The sequence below is a fragment of the Paroedura picta genome, chromosome 1 (genome assembly GCF_049243985.1).
Source record: "Paroedura picta isolate Pp20150507F chromosome 1, Ppicta_v3.0, whole genome shotgun sequence".
In the NCBI taxonomy this organism is placed as follows: domain Eukaryota; kingdom Metazoa; phylum Chordata; class Lepidosauria; order Squamata; family Gekkonidae; genus Paroedura; species Paroedura picta.
The window spans coordinates 25,866,202-25,882,120 of record NC_135369.1 but is presented as its reverse complement, the minus strand read 5'-3'; the positions used below and the strand labels follow the sequence as shown (position 1 = coordinate 25,882,120).

Below are 15,919 nucleotides of genomic sequence, written 5' to 3'. Positions count from 1 at the left end.
TTCCCTTTCCTCTCCCCACAACAGACACCCTGTGAGGTGGAAGAAGAAGAGTTGGTTCTTATATGCTGCTTTTCTCCACCCAAAGGAGATTCAAAGTAGCTTACATTCATCTTCCCTTCCCTCTCCCCACAACAGACACCCTGTGAGGTGGAAGAAGAAGAGTTGGTTCTTATATGCTGCTTTTCTCCACCCGAAGGAGATTCAAAGTAGCTTACATTCATCTTCCCTTCCCTCTCCCCACAACAGACACCCTGTGAGGTGGAAGAAGAAGAGTTGGTTCTTATATGCTGCTTTTCTCCACCCGAAGGAGATTCAAAGTAGCTTACATTCATCTTCCCTTTCCTCTCCCCACAACAGACACCCTGTGAGGTGGAAGAAGAAGAGTTGGTTCTTATATGCTGCTTTTCTCCACCCGAAGGAGATTCAAAGTAGCTTACATTCATCTTCCCTTTCCTCTCCCCACAACAGACACCCTGTGAGGTGGAAGAAGAAGAGTTGGTTCTTATATGCTGCTTTTCTCTACTCGAAGGAGTCTCAAAGTGGCTTACATTTCCCTTCCCTCTCCCCACAACAGACACCCTGTAAGTGAGGCTGAGAGAGCCCTGATATCACTGCTCTGTGGCCAGCCCAAGGTCACCCAGCTGGCTGCATGAGGGGGAATGCAGAATCGAACCCGGCTTGCCAGATTAGAAGTCCGCACTCCTAACCACTACACCAAACTGCCCACACACCATCCTAAAGCAGCAAGAGAACCCTGCTAATGCTTGCCTCTCCTTTTACACGTAAGAAGTATGTGTGTGTCAGCTCTCAAAATATGTCTGGCCTGAGAACCCCTAGGTTATGCCATACACTACTGCAGAAACCTTCTTCCAGAGGGTGACGGCCCTTTCCAAAGGAGCTGAGAATTCTGCCACGGTCTCCACCGTGACCGTAGCAGTGGTCTAGGGCCGTTTCCCCACAGTGAGTTATGCCTGATTTGCGGGAACCTTGACTCCAGGAATGGCAATTGAGCGCCAGGAGGTAGAACACGGAGGACAGGTGCCTGTCGAGCCAGCTCCAATTAAGCATGTTGGATGTGGCCCAGCGGCGCCTGCAGCTTTGCCCCCGGGGCGTCAGCCCCAGTGCTGCCTCTCTGAACACACCAGGCTGCCAAAGGACGCGACGCAGCCGGCTCCCGCGTGGCAGGTGAATCACGTACGGTCCGGCCCTCGCCCAAGCAGAGGAACCTGAAGCACCACACGACAACACAGGGGTGGGGAGGCTCCCGCTCGGCACCGCAATGAAAGGTGCGCTAGTTCTGAGCGTCCCTTCCCTGCCCCGGGGCTGAACACAAGACCGGATTCCAGCTTGAATTCCAGGAGGAGAGCTGCATTAACATCTGGGGAAGCAAACAACCGCAAAGAGTCCTGTGGCACCTGGAAGAATGACACATTTGCTGGAGCGTGCGATTTTATAGGATAAAGCCCGCTTCATCAGATTCCTCGCCGATAAAATGCCCTCGGAATGGGGACAGGCCGAGATTTTAGCTGACGGTGCAGTCCTATGCGGTTACTCCGGTTTAAGTTTGCCGGCTTTGTTGTGACCGTAACAGTTCTACTTCTCCTAATCCCACCCCAAGCCTAGGAGTCTGCTTCCTACTCCTCCCCTAGTCAGCTGCACACGGCTGGTCCCTATTTTTAGCCAGTTGTCAGATGAAGGAGTGTTTTTCTTTTAATGAACAGGAGAAGGGCCATCTTCAGATTCTGTACATATCGCTTGTCTCAACATGGCTAGATGACTTGGAGTGAGACCAGAGTGCAAGCTGGGTGCGATACTGTTTTTAGAATTTTATGATGTAAACTGCCGTGAGGCTACGGTGAGCGGCGGTATAGAAATCTAATAATAAATAAACAAGCAAACAAATCAAGTGGCTTCCAACTTATGGCAACCTGATGAATGAAACCCCCCCCCAAAAAAAAAAACCATTGTATCACTGATAGCCTTGCTCAGGTCCTTCTAACTGGCTTCGTCTCTTGAGTCAACCCATATCATGCTGAGATTCCCTCCGATCTTACTGTAGGCTATCTGACTCCTTCTCATCATGAAGGAAACAAACAGGGACGGCACGTGAGTGAGCTTTCAAAAGCCATCAACCTGGTTAGCATTTCTTGCTCCTTTCCCTGCTTGGAATGGCTTGCCATGGGGTGCCATGGAGTGCCATGGGGTGCCATGGGGCTTGATACTGGGTCCAATACTTTTCAACATTTTTATCAATGATCTGGACGACAGGTACATGTACTTTTGATCACATCATGAGAAGATAAAATAATTAAATAATAAACATTTTATTTTATAACGCCCCATCCCTGTCAGTTAACAACATCAGTTAACATTGGGCAGCTAACAACATGCCGAGCTGCCATCTTCTAGAAACGTGAAACAGTACAGATGCCAAATCAGACCCATGGCCCATCCTGCCTCACACATTGGCCAACTGGCCATTCTGTTAAGGAACAGAAGCAGGGCATATCCCATTGCACTTTTTCTCCTGGACTGTTGGCAACCCTAATCCTCCATGAATGTATCTGATCCCCTTTTAGATGGCTGCCTTGCTCTTCCCCCTCAGTTTTGGGGCAGGAGGGGCATTGGCCCTGGGAGGTTATGCTCTGAGTTGAGCTCTTCCCTAAATGGGTTGCCTCCACGTCATGCTTGTGCCTTGTAAGAGAGGGCGACCTGAGATTCTACAAACTTGGTTTGTGATAACCACTGGATGTTATTGTCCCTGATGGAGCTGGGGATAGAAAGCTACCACCATCCTTACAGACCACTAGGGCCAAGGTCACCAACTAATTTCAGAGAAGAGCTTCTTTCAGGAGAGGGTGGTGAGCCATGGATGACTAGCTGCTGTCACAGATGTGTGTGTGTGTGTTAAGTGTCCACAAGTCACTTCTGACTTATGGCGCCCCTATGAACAATGGCCGCCAAAATGTCATTAACAGCCTTGCTCAGGACTTGCAAATGGAGGGCAGTGGCTTCCTTACCTGAGTCAATCCATCTCATTTTGGCTCTTCCACTTTTCCTGCTGTCTTCTGCTTTTCCTGGCGTTATTGTCTTTTCCAATGACTCTTGTCTTCTTATAATGTGACCAAAGTGTGATACTCTCATTTTAGCTTCTACAGTATAGGCCTGATTTGATCTGGAACCCACTGGTGATCTACAATATCCATACAAATCTCCTCCAACATCATTTCAAATGAATCGACTTTCACAGGCATAGCCGCTGCTTTCAACATGCAAATCCTTTTACCCAGCAGTCAACAAAAGGACAGGGGTAGCTAAGAGGGCACTTTTAGGGTACTCGATTTGGCTCTGGAAGCTTCCCGGTTCTGCCCCTCCTATTGCTAGCCCAGATGTGAAAGATCACATCCCTTTAGAGCTACCAGCTCCGGGTTTGGAAGTTTGGGGATGGAGCCTGGGGAGGGCATAACTTTTGGGGAGAGGAGATACCATAATGCCAAAGAGGCCACCCTCCATTTTTTCAGGAGGGCCATGATCTCAGTTCTGTAGAAATTGTAATCTTGGGAGGTCTTCAAACTCCACCTGAAAGTTGGCAATCGTACATCTCTTTAATCCAGATTCATTCATTCAGTGCATTATGCCCCCCCCAGTCCATGCATCTATGACCTCCTTGCTCACAATCACTAAGCCGGACAGGAAATAACTACTGCATGGTGGTGGAAAATGATGTCAAGTTGCAACTGACTTAAGGCAGCCCTGTAGGGGTAGTTCACCCCCGCTTGTAACCATCTTGGACTCCCTTGGAGGCCCAAATACCATCTAGGGTGGACCTGGCTTAGCTTCTGAGACCTGACATTATTGGACCATCTCAGTCAGAGCAACTACTGTGTAGAAGCCTTCTCATCCCAAACCACTTTGCTGTTCAGGCTACTGTGGAGTGCCACCAAGATTGAAAAGGCCTGACAAATCTGCCTTTGAAGACCCTAGTCCAGTCCTTTCTCAACCAGAGTTTCATGAAACCCTGGGGTTTTTTTATTACCCTGGAAAGATTTCCCAAATCGGTGGGAGCTAACTAATATTTATATATATTTTAAATTAACAAGTTTAGCAGGTGATATGACCATATACAGTCATGTTGACCTGCACCTTCCTCCCAAAATGTCCAATGATGGACCTGGAGTGGGTGGGAAGGGGAAGGGCCTGGGTACACAGCTATGCTTCCCAATTGTATTCTGCACAATCGTGTCATTTCTGGGCTTTCTTGAAGCTTGAAGAATGTTCCAGGGGTTTCTCAGTGGTGAAAAAGCTGAGAAAGGCTACCCTAACCTGACCTTTCTCAACCTTTTTTTTTACTGTTGAGAAACCCCTGAACCATTCTTCAGGATTCAAGAAAGCCCAGAAGTGGTGTGATCATACAGAATATGGCTAGGAAGCCTACCTGTGTACACGCCCACCCGAGGACACTTCCTTCCTACCCCCTCCAGGTCCATCACTGGCCATTTTGGAAGGGGGGGGAAGGGAAAGCAGGTCGACAGGACCATATATAGATATATCACCCAATAAATGTTTTTTTAAAATATATATGAAAACATATTAACTTCTTCCCATTCAGGAAATCCTTCCAGGGCCCTCAAGAAACCCTGGTTGAGACAGCCTGCCCTAGCCAGTGAGCCTGATGCTTACATGGCAGGCAACAAAATTTTGGGAGGGAGCCCCTGAGAATGACCTGCAAGCCAGAGGTCCTTTGTTCCCATCCTCACTTTAAGATTACAACATGAAAAAAGGAAGGCTCACAATAGAATATCAACAGAAAAACAATGACCCTTTCCAAGGCAATATTCTGGTGTGTGTGTGTGTGTGTGTGTTTGTGTATATAAATAAAATCAATTCCAATACACACACAAATATATAATAAATTATATTGGAATTGAATGTATATATTATTACAAGAATATTGCCTTGGAAATGTTCCTTGCTTTTCTGTTCCCATCCTCACTTTTACGAGGAGTACACTAGGTGCCTTCAGATATAGGATTCTCTTTCTATTCCCGTTCTCCTTTTACATTGTGGCTTAATAGCGCTAGCCTAACTTATACAGTTCTTGGAAGGACTGGGCAAACAGTGGGAAGTATTTTGAGCACATAAGACTAAAACACTAAATGCACACTATAATTATGGTTATCGCTACATCTAACAATAAACTGGCTGGCCCGAAAGTGTGTGATAAAATTCAGCAAAACCAGCAGGCCACCCGCAGATACGGCAGGGATCTCTCTCCCTATTGCAAGGTGGGCCTCTTTAGGTGCACAGGAAATGGCCACTGTGTAAATCAGGGGTAGTCAAAGTGCGGCCCTCCAGATGTCCATGGACTACAATTCCCAGGAGCCCCTGCCAATGCTGGCAGGGGCTCCTGGGAATTGTAGTCCATGGACATCTGGAGGGCCGCACTTTGACTACCCCTGGTGTAAATCATCGAAAAGGCTCAAGACTACCCACACCCCCAACCCAATTGGTTAGGTTGAGACTGAATACGGTCCAAGAACACAAAAATATTACATGCAGAGGAGAGACAGGAAAAGTAGTGTGAAAAGGGGGAGGGGCTATCAGCCCACTCAAGCAACTGGGCCATTAGAGAACCATGGAGGGGGAGTCCCATTTGCCCTCCCCCCTGCTATTCCTTTGGGCTCTATTTTTTAAAAAAGAAAAGAAAATGACTACATCATTGTGATCACCTCAAGTAGCCTTCCAAAGCAGATGTACTCTCTCAGCTCCATGTCTCATAATCACTCTAGTCCTCTTGCCCTCTCGATTCTATTACCATATAACACTTCCATCCTCTTAGCATGCCAAGGGTTTGGCAAATATTTGCATATATTTGCTATTCCATAAAATCATAGAGCTGGAAGGGACCTCCCGGGTCACCTACTCCAATCCCCTGCAAAATGCAGGAACTGCACAACTACCTGACCACCCACAGTGACCCCAACTCCATGCCCAGATGATGCCCCCCAACCCCCCCCCCCTAGAATCCCTGGCCACTCTGGCCTGGAGGAAATTTGCCTCCCGTCCCCAAAGTGACAATTGGCATTTCCCTGGGAATGCCAGAAAGGGCCACATTAGCCAAGCATGGGCACAGTCCCTTCTGCCCACCCACTTACAATCTGCCTTAGTTCCCAGCAGAATTATGTTATTTACTTCCCCACCTTCTCCCCAACCGGTAGCCAAAGTGGTTTATATAACTCTCATCTCCTCCATGTTATCCTAAGCTATCCTGTGAGGTAGGTTAGGCCAAGAGTATAGGACTGGCCCAAAGTCACCCAGGCAAACTTCCATGGTAAAGCAGGGATTCGAACTGGGGATACCCCAGCTCCTAGCCTGACACTGCAACCACCATACCATGTTGGCTCTCAGGTGTAGGGATGTTCCTGGGGATCCCCTGGATGGACCTGGGGATCCCCTGGTCATCTCCAGACTAGAAATCAGTCCCCCTGGAGAAAATCAATGCTTTGAAGGTGGACTCTGTGGCACTGCAGCCCACAGAGGTCTCTGTCCTCCCCAGGCTTCATCCCCAAATCTCCAGGATTTTCCCAACCTGGATCCAGCAGCCTTCCCTCACCAACCACTGCTAGTGGCCAGGGGGATCTTGGCGCCCCTACTCAAGTAGCATTTTGCCACCTCTGCTGTTCTCTTGAGATCGAGGAGTTCTGTTCCCAAAGAGAGCACCAGAGGTGAGCAACAGTAACTTGACAAAGGCCACACGCGACATTTGTAGCAGAGGAGGGAAATTAACTCAGCTCTGTCCTTGAAGCGACAAGGATCTCCATAACCCTTGGGGAGATTCTCAAACGCCTCCTCCTTCTCCTGTCCTAGGAAGGATAGGGCCCCACGTTCCACACCCAAGGTATTTTTTTTTAAGCCGGCAAGCATAATTTCAAAGGCACCAGGACTTGCAAACCTTCACAGGAAGGGCCTGAATTACCACCTAACGCCACCCGCCCAGCTGACTTACTGCCGGAATATGCTCTCCTGCCCGCCTCCAGAAGGATCTTCCATGCCGCAACCTGGAGAAGCAATAGCAGGGCTCTCCCCCGCACCCCACCCCATTCCCTGGGGCGCTTTGAGGCAGTTGTTTTCAAAAGGGCCCTGTCATTTCTGGGAGGCCGACACCACACACACCTGGGCCTGACCTTGCCCAAACGCTCACCTCAAGGAATCCAGGCACGCACCTCCCAGGGAGCAAATGGGAAGAGAGCGAAAGAGCACCCCACCCTTCCAGCAGGAACAGCGGTCTACTCAAAGGCATGACAAAGCCTTTCGAAAACACACACCGCTCGCTGCTCTGTGAATGATCATGTTACTCCATGGGATCATCGTCCCAGCCGGCATTATCATATGAACGGCCTGTCTGGATCAGACCAAGAAGGCACATCTTGTCCTGTTTTTTTTGTTTTTAAACTCGGATGGCAGGCAGGCAGGCAGGCAGCCAGCTGCCTCTGGGAAGCCGACAAGCAGAGCAAGAACCAGAGAGACATTTCAGGGAAATGTTTCTTGAAAGACGGGGCTACCCACTCCCCAAACTGCATTCCCCCTCCCTGCCCCATAAGCTTACATAAGCAGCGCTACGAGAACAGAGAAGAGGCCTTCTAGGGGTGGTTACAGGACCAAGTGGGCGAAACAAGGGGCCCAGGCAGCATGGCGGAATGGTTAAAACTTGGGACTGTGGAATTGTGGGTTCGAATCCCCACTTGGCCGGGAAGGCCTGTTGGGTGGCCTTGGTCAGTCACTCAGGTTCAGCATTTTGTCCTTCACAGAGATGTGATGGTATGCAAGCCAAGAAAGGCCACACAGAGGAAAGAAAGGGAGATAGGCAGCCCTGGGGTTAGGAAGTCCCATGTGCTGAACGGGAGGAGGTAATTCCTTGCTTCTCAATCCAAGCCTTTCTTGACCTCAAATATTATGGAACACCGGACCTTCAAGGCAGCCGGAGGGGGGGAATATTCCACACTATCCAGTTCCCTTCACTCTCTTGTGCAGCCTTTTTTGTAGATTGACTGTCATCTTTACCTTGGTCCTGTAATGTAGGTCAGTCTTTTCATCCCTATGGTGGAGGTGGAAGGCAGAGGAATCAGTGGCTTGCCTGTCCAAGGGCTCTAAGGTGGAGGAGGGCCTGAAGCTTCCTGACCGTGCAATCCCAAACACAGTTATACCATTCTAATTCCACTGAAGGCAATGGGCTTAGAAAGGTGTACCTCTGTTTAGGGTGGCCCCATTAGTCATTTGCTATATCAACTCAGCTCAGCTCAAAACCTTTTTTTTGTGCCAGAACGAATCCTGACAAGGTACTTCACCAAAGACTCCTGAGAAAGCTTAAGAGATGTAACAGAAGACATGTCTTTGTATTGAATGGGTGTATATTTGTTAATTGAAGTCAAGTCACTTCCCGCTTACCATGACCCATTGAATTAACATCCTCCAAAATGTCCAATCACTAATAGCCTTGCTCAGGTCTTGCACACTGAGGGTTGTGGCTTCCTTGACTGAATCATAGAGTTGAAGGGACCTCCAGGGACATCTAGTCCAACCCCTTGCACAAAGCAGGAAACTCTCAAATGCTCTTTAGCCACCCCCGTCATGGGCCCATCAAGCTGGCCCATGTGACCAAAGTGCTCGGCTGGATGGGCTCCCAAGGCCAGGGCACGCAGGTCTGGGTGGAATTCATGGACGACACCAGCCGCTCCATCATCCGCAATGTGAAAGGCCCAGTCCGGGAAGGAGATGTGCTGACGTTGCTAGAATCAGAACAAGAGGCTTGCTGCTTGCACTGACCTGCCCCTGCTTGCCATGTCCTCCACCCCTGTGGCATCCAGCTCCTTGAGTGTGACCTGTTGTCTGGCTGCAGACCTCTGACTCGGTGACATTGAATACAATTTCTATACCCCTCCCCCCAAAGGAAACTCTCAACTACCTGCCCACCCACAGTGATGCTAATTTCATGCCCACATGATGCCCCCTTCCCCAGAAAGCCAGAATACCTGGCCAGTTTGGCTTGGAGGAAATTCACCTCCTGAGCCCAAAGCAGTGATCAGCATTTCCCTGAGCATGCAAGGAAGGGACACAAGAGCCAAGCACTGATATCACCCTTCCTCTTTTCCTGCATTATTGTCTTCTCCAGGGTTTCTTGTCTTCTCATAATGTGGCCAAAGTAAGATAATCATAGTCAAGACATTTTAGCTTCTAGGAAGAGTTCAGGCTTGATTGATGTAGAACCCACTGATTGGTCCATCAGTGTAGAACTCTCCCCCAATACCACATCTCAGTGGAATCCACTTACTTCCTGTCAAATCGGCTGAATTACAGGAATCAGACCACAGGGATAAATTCACAGTTCTGTCAATGGGGGATGTGAGCAGCAGGCACAGATGAGGATCGGTGTTGGGAACGGTACTATTTCTTTTGTCTATCAGGAATTGCGGTAAGTGAAGTGCCGCCCATTTGCTGATAATGCCAAATTATTTAGACAGGTCAAAACCAAGATAGATTGTAATGATCTTTGGGAAGATCTCTCTAAAAGTGAGTGGGAGGGCAACAACACGGACAGTGAAATTCCACGCCTGTAAGTATAAGGAGATGCACGCTGGAACAAAAATTCTAATTTTAACTGTATGTTGATGGGATCCGAACTAGCCGAGAGAGAGAATGAAAGAGATCTTGGCATGGATAACTCAATGAAAATGTCAATTCATGGTGTTATACCACTGAAAAGACTGAAAAAGTCAGATGTACATATCTATGGGGCTGGCTCATTTGGAAGGTGGCATATCAGTCTGATGGTTGTAGCCCAAAAAGGATGTGCAGAACACAAACCGAGATGATTAAGGGGTTGGAGCACCACTCCTATGAGGAAAGGCTGATGAATATAGACTTTTCATTTTAGAGAAGAGACAGCTAAGAAGGGATATGACTCTATGCATAAGGCAGAGAGAGGGGATAGAGAGAACTTTTGCTCCCTGTTCCACTAAACTAGAATTTGGGGCACCCAGTTGATGGACAAAACAAGTAACTTGTTTTTACTCTAGTGATTAAATTGTAGAATTTACTGCCAATGGAAGTAGTGAAGGAACTGGACACATTCCCAGAAGAAAGATCTATTAATGGTTACTAGCCATATCCAGAGGCAGTAAGCATCTGCATATGTATGCAAAGAGGAAAACCTTTGCCTCTATGCTCTGTCTGTTGGCTATCCAGATCAACAGGTTGACTGCTATGTGAAATATTATGGTGAACTAAATGGCCCACCAGGCTGATCAATCAGAGCTCCTTCTTAGTTTCAGCTTGGTGTAGTGGTTAGGAGTGCAGACCTCTAATCTGACTAGCCAGGTTTGATTCCCCGCTCCTCCTCCACATGCAGCCAGCTGGGTGACCTCGGGCTCGCCACAGCTCTGATAAAGTTGTTCTGATCGAGCAGTAATATCAGGGCTCTCTCAGCCTCTCCTACCTCACAGGGTATCTGTTGTGGGGAGAGGAAAGGGAAAGCGATTAGAAGCCACTTTGAGACTCCTTCTGGTAGAGAAAAGCGCCATATAAAAACCAACTCTTCTTCTTCTACCTCACAATGTGTTGTGGGGAGAGGAAAGGGAAAGTTGAAGCCACTTTGAGACTCCTTCTGGTAGAGAAAAGCTGCATATACGAATCAACTATTCTACTTCTTCTACCTCACAGGGTGTCTGTTGTGGGGAGAGGAAAGGGAAGATGAATGTAAGCTACTTTGAATCTCTTTTGGGTGGAGAAAAGCAGCATATAAGAACCAACTCTTCTTTTTCCACCTCACAGGGTGTCTGTTGTGGGGAGAAGAAAGGGAAGGTGAATGTAAGCCACTTTGAGTTTCCTTTGGGTAGAGAAAAGCGGCATATAAGAACCAACTCTTCTTCTTCTTAGATATAATTAACAGAAATAGAGTGTGCTACAGAACTTGTGCAAAGTGTCATGTCATCATCAACACTTCCATATCTCAGATGAGAAAGAAGAGATCTCAGGTAAGTAAGACTGTCCCCAGCAGCAGGGACGCTTGATTCATGTAGCACATGCCTTTCCCTTTCCTTCTTTTCTCTCTTTAAGGACACTTTCCACTGTGTGTGTGTGTGTGTGGGGGGGGGGTCCTCCACGCCCAGTCTGGCTACTCCTGCTGCAATTGTCCTCTATTAGGGCCCTGGCTCTGATGCAAGGGGCCCCAGGGATCCTTAAACTGCTCCTGCCTAGCAGGCCTGACTACCAAGAATTCTTGCTCCAGAAATTAAACCTTGAATCCAAGGATACCAGTCGTGTTGGAAGAAACCACAAGAACATCCAGAGAAGCCCCAGATTGCCAACAAGAGCCGGGCAAACATTGTGCCCACTGACTAAGATCAGAATTCTTGGCATGCAGTGCCCGCTGACTCAAGCCAGCCAGCCCAGCCAGATGCCAGAGGGAACAGAAGCAGCAAGCTGTGCCTTTGGTTGCTTGCAGGAAGCACTGTGAGAGAAGGGGGAATTGCACAGGCCCGAGCTACACTAGCCTCCTATGCACCCTTCCTATCAGACATGAAAGCTCCACGGCTAGGTGAATCCAGCGGCAGCTGCCCATGTGGAGAGCTGTAATAGCAAAGCCCCCCTCTGAGCCACACAAGGAACCAGTCAGTAGCACAGCTAGGCTCCTGTGGGGTTGCCAGCTCTGGGTTGGGAAATACCTGGATACTTTGGGGGTGGAGCCAGGAGTGGGCGGGATTTGGGGTCAGGGAGGGACCTCAATGTTGCATAAAGCTATGGAGTCCACCCTCCAAAGAAGCCGTTTTCTCCAGGGGAACTGATCCCTTTAGACTGGAGATACCTGTGATTCCAGGAGATCCCCAGGTTTGACCTGGGGACTGGCATCCCTAGGCTTCTGAAACCCTGGGTCCAATGGCAGTGGACCCTGCTACATCAAATCCCGCCATTCTTAGACGTGGGAGGGAGATTTTTCTTTTGTAGCTTCAGTCCTGCATGTAGAGCCCTTTCATGGGATTTATATGCAAAAACCCATGTTCCTCCAGAAGGTCAGGCCAGAAACATTGGGTTGAAATTAAATCAGAAGAGTTTCTGGCTAAACATTAGGAAGAACTTCTTGAGAGGAGTGTCTCCTCAGTGGAACAGGCCTCCTCGGGAGGTGGTGGGCTCTCCTTCTCTGGAAGGAGTTGCTGTCAGACAATGATGCAGATTTCCAGGACTCACTAGGAATTTAGGCAGATCATGAGAGGGAGGGGAGGAAGGGAGGAAGCCGTGCTCATCTCCTGTGGCCCTTTCTTATATGCCCAGGGTGATGCCAATCGGCACTTTGGGGTCAAGAAGGAATTTTCCTCCAGCCCAGATGGGCCCAGGGATCCTGGCAGCTTTCAGCCTTCCTCTAGGTATGAAGCTGGGTCCCTGGGCGTGGTAGGGGAGGTAGTTGAGAGTTCCCTGCATTGTGCAGGGGTCAGACTAGATTACCTTTGGGGTGATTTCCAACTCTGTTTCTGCCTATAGAATTCCATGAACATCTGGATGACCACAGGTTGACTACCCCTGCTTTAAAGGCTTTAAATATATATATTTATTCTTCTTTGATTCAATATATATATATATATATATATATATATATATATATATATATATATATATATACATACACACACACACACACACACACACGTAACATTCTTGTTGCTATTACTGTGCTGCTGTTTTTATTCATGGTTTATATTTATCTGTTTTATTGCATCACGGGTAATGTCAATGGCTTTTATTGTATTTTTATCTCCTTGTTCTCAGCCGCCTTGGAATTCTGTTTTAAGGAATCCTTTCCTCAGACGAGTGCTGTTCTCCAGCCAATCCACTGGTGTGAACTCAAAATTCAGCTTAGTTCGGCCCCTGGTGCCCTCCGGTACCGTTAATCTTATTTCACATCTGGCTGGGGCCACAGCTCCTACATGGTGGGGAACAGGCTTTGCGGAGTTGGGCCACAGTGAAGAGTTTTCTTTCCACCTGGGGCCACACTGATCCGCTAGACTACCCAGGGGGTCCAGACTTTACCCCCCACCCCACTCTTAGGCTGCCGCTGCTGCTTTGGGGTCAGTGCCTCTGAACTCCTTGCCCGCTCCTCCCCCCAGACCCCATTGTTTGCTGTTTGCTTCTGCTTTGTTCTCTGTATTTGCAAAGGTTCTCATTCCAGGTAGGGAGAGGGGGGAGGAGGGGGAAGAATGAAGTAATGCCCCCCTGCCCTCCCTCCCCCCCACCTCTGCCATCCATTCCTCTTGTTTAGGAAATGTTGAGAAAAAGGTGTTGCCAGATCTCAGGCATTTTTCATTTGTTCAGCAGGGCTCACAGGTTTAGATCCCTTAAGAGGGGGAGGGGGAGGGTAAGGATTGGGGTCCCAACAATTTTACAAAGGATCTCACATTATGTCTGCTCAAGGCTTGTTTTAACACTGAAAAAACCGGGCCCTTTTGCAAACACAGCCGTTGTGAATGGGCGTGTGTTAAGTGCTGCAAAACTGCCTCCGATGTATGGCGACTTTATGAATCACTGGCCTATCGTTATCAGCCCTTTTAACCCAGGCCCATGGCTTCATATATTGGTTCAGTCCATTTCCCGCTGGGTCTTCTTTTCCTGCTGCCTTCAACTTTCCCTACCATCAATGCTTTTTCCAGTAGCTCTTGTGGCCAAACGACAACAGCTTTGGTGAAACTTTAGCCATTTTAGCTTTTTAGGGAGAGGTCAGGCTTGATTTGGTCTGGAACCCTCTGATTTGTCTTTTGTGTCATCCACAGTATCTGTTAAAGTCTCCTCCAACACCATGTTTCAAAGGAGTACCAGTATTCCCTTGGCACTGTGCACCAGCACCTTTTTACGAGACCAGGAAATCAACAACCAAAGTGTGCACATTTGGAAATGCCAGGAAAAATAAAAGCAGAGTATCCCCCAATCCATCGCACCACTGCTTTGAACTCAAGGGGGGGGGGGGCATAGGTTAAGCAAGCCACAGCTTCTCACTGTTTGGCATCCTAGGCATAATAATGCTGGCCCACTCTACAGGATTGTGGTCAAGATGGCCAGCTACACCACTGAGAAAAATAGTGCCCTATTCTCAGGAGGGGGAAGCAGAGACCCCTTTCTTCTGCTACAGCCTTTGGAGTCCTTCAAGATGCTGTTCCTGCAAGTTCGGGGACCCTCCAGAATAGTGAGGCTTGCCAACATGCTGGTGGGGGCTGGAAATCATCCAGAATTACAGCTAATCTCCTTGGGAGAAGATGGCTGCTTTGCAGGGTGGGCTCTATAGCATTTTACCCCCAGAGATTACGCCCCTCCCTAAACCTTAGCTCCCAAGTCTCCACTCCTGGAATTTCCCAACCTGGAACTGGTAACTTTAGGAACAGCCTAGTGGCTATGTGCAGGGGAGGGGGCCATGGGTGGAAATTGACCCAACTTCATATATGAGACCTGGCATCTAAAAAAAAAAAAAATCAAAGAAGAGCTGGTTATTGGTACCCTTATTTTCTCTCCCCTAAATTGTCTCCAAGTGGCTTACAGTCGCTTTCCCTTCCTCTCCCCACAATGGACACCCTGTGAGACAGATGAGGCTGAGAGAGCTCTGAGAGAACTGTAACAGACCAAGGTCACCCACTTGGCTGCATGTGGAGGAGGAAGAATCCAACCTGGTTCTCTTAGAGGCCGCCCCTCTCAACCACTACCCCCAAACTGGCTGACTCTCAAAATACAAGCCAGCATTGGGTCAAAGTAATCCTGTTGCTGGTCAAAAGGTACTCTCTACAATTGGTTAAAAAAGGAAGCCCCCAGGACTAAGACTCTAAGTAAACACAAGCGGTTCAGCTGCTATCTTTTAAGGGCGGCTAGCCAAAAGCCATACGTCGGATAACAGAGGCGGCAAGGGATGGTGGGGGGCAGGCAGGGAAAATTTACCCGCCACCAGGTGAAAGCTGGGAGGAGGCCGAGCTAAAGGGGGGGGGGAGGCCGAGGCCCAGGAAACCGTTTTCGGATCCCATGTAGTTGGCCGCTCCACGTGGGCGTGGTTCGGAGTTCTACTACAGGAGGGGGGGAGTAATTAGCGATTTGCTCTCAAAGATCAAAGATGGAAGGAGGGTTTTTTTGGGGGGGGGGAGGGCAGTGGGTGCTTTTTCCTTCCTGTTTCTTTTGTTATTTAATTTGTATCTCTTGCAGAACTTCGGGCCGACCCCTCCCCCACTGGTCCGTGATGTTAACATCGTTCTCCTCTGCTTTACTGTTACCTGTCGAGGGCTTTAAAAACGAATTTTACGCTTCCCACCCGCGAAAGAAAAGGGGCCGCAAAAACAATAACACCAAAAAAGCCCAGGCAGAAACCGTGGGTGTCAGAAACATGGTCTCCTCCTCCTTACCCTCGCAAACCGGTTTGGCAACCAGGTAACACACCAGTTTAAAAAGAGAGAGAGGGTAAGACACCGTTATTTCCAAACGCATGCGCCATCCCCACCACACCCCCCTTCTTCCACCTCCTCCCCAAACATCTGATCTAATTAGGGCCAACGCTTCTTGCCTCCTCCTCGTGCGGCGGCAACTGACTCGTCTCTCCGGATCGTGAGCTCTAAGAGAAAGCGCCTCTCCCCCACGAGAGTGCAACGGAGGGGAACGCCAAAAAAGGGAGCCGGCCAGGAAGGAAGGAAAGGAGCGAGAGAGAGGCAGGCGAGCGGCGCACCGGGACTCCAACTCGCTTACCTCCGCCTCCCTCCCACCTTGCCCTCTTGTACCTTGATCCGCGGTTTGAAGCCCCGAGCGCCAACGGCTCCGGGTGAGGGCGAAGCGGAGCGCTTCGGGACCGCCGCGGGGCTGGCGCTGGAGCCGCCGAACGCCGGCCGCTTCCCACTTTGATCTCAACGTT

The 15,919-nt window shown here is 49.0% G+C and overlaps 1 protein-coding gene across 2 annotated transcripts in view; it reads right to left on the bottom strand.

Moving 5' to 3' along the window:
• Nucleotides 1-15,918, bottom strand: part of AP5B1 (adaptor related protein complex 5 subunit beta 1) — a 45,992-nt gene extending 30,074 nt beyond the window's left edge. Inside the window, exon 1 of one of the 2 annotated variants that reach the window (XM_077329397.1) lies at nt 15,789-15,918. The gene's annotated coding sequence lies outside the window, so the exon portion shown is untranslated. The remainder of the gene's footprint in view (nt 1-15,788) is intronic. The other variant, XM_077329379.1, reaches the window with a different exon arrangement.
• Between the last annotated feature and the right edge of the window lies 1 nt (nt 15,919).